This window comes from Triticum aestivum, chromosome 4B (genome assembly GCF_018294505.1).
Source record: "Triticum aestivum cultivar Chinese Spring chromosome 4B, IWGSC CS RefSeq v2.1, whole genome shotgun sequence".
NCBI lineage: Eukaryota > Viridiplantae > Streptophyta > Magnoliopsida > Poales > Poaceae > Triticum > Triticum aestivum.
The window spans coordinates 286,928,973-286,930,481 of NC_057804.1; positions in this window are offsets into that span (position 1 = coordinate 286,928,973).

The following is a 1,509-nucleotide window of genomic DNA, read 5'->3' on the forward strand; positions in this document are numbered from 1 at the left end:
ACTCAAAATCCCAATTAAGACAAGTATTATCATTAACCCAATTCAATTAATTAAAGAGCGATGAGATCAACAATAATATCCAATTCCAGATACTCAAGATGTCCATAACTGGGGACATGGCTAACCATGATAAGTTTATACACTCTGTAGAGGTTGCACACTTTTCCCCACAAGACACGACCGCATCCATGATCGGAAGATCGAGAGATAGTCTTTCTGAAGCATTAACTCTCTACTCCTTGTAGACCGGTACACCTACTTTCCCTCTACATCTGCTAGTCCACCTCTTCGAGAGCTTACTCAACTATGCCAGAGCCCATAATGGCTTGTGGCTGCACATGGAAGTTTCTAGTCATGAAATATCATATGATCCCTTTGAGCCTAGGTGGCGAACCGAGGAAAATCACATGGATACCCTGGTATTTCCTTTAATGGACAGCACTGGGTTCCCCAGGTGCCCCAACCAATCCACCCAGATGTGTATTAAAGTTACCACCTTAATGTTATCCAAGATTAACAACTCTCATAACTTCCATGTGAATCAAGATCCAATCCCCGTCTACGAGCATGGCTAAGCAATAATAAAGCATAACGTATATTCCTGGGGTGATCAAAAGGTATTAGGTTCCTACCTTAAGTACTAGAACCAAACCACATGTTCCCAATCCTACTCATGCAAATATTTGAGGGGCAATACTAATGCATAGTAAAAATTGGATATAGAAGAGTATGATCAAAGTGTAACTTGCCTTGCTGACGATCTGCAAACTCTAGAGATTTGTAGTAACAAGCTTCGCACTCCTAGTAATCTAGCATAGACAAACAGTAGCATACATAAGCAATCACTCAAACGAAACAACGAGAAAACGGGAAAAGATCCAAATCAAACACAAAACAAGCAAACAGCTCAACTAAACAGAAAACAAAACCTAATAACATTATTTTCATGTGGATTAGGTATTAACAGTAGGTACATGTGATTAGCTACAATTTGCCGAAAGAAACAACTCAAACGGAGAAATGAAACTCAAGATATGAACGAAACAAGATCGTTTACAAATATGAACTAAACTCAAATTTTTAAAGTTTCAAAATCAAGTTCAAGTTGGTTAAGAGATCGTTACGAAGATTTAGGAATTGGTTTCATCTAATTTGGACTAACGAGCAAAAAAGTTACGCTAGTCTAAGTTCAGGGGCTAAATCACGATAAAACTATTCGCGGATAGGTCCTTGGACGAAAATAAAACTAAAAAGAAAAATCTACCGCGCGAACGTTCATTAACAGAACTAAACAAACGAAAACCATTCGTTAAAATGAACTAACCGTTGAACGTTTACTAAATAAACAGAAACTAAAACTAGATATCGATCTAACCTAAACCGATCTAAAAAAATAAACCGAAATAAAATCGAATGGTTTATACCATTTAGCCGAAGAAAACCGATGCCGAACGACGGCGAGATCTGGCGGCTCCGGCGACGGTGCGGGGTGGCGGTTGCGACGGCGAG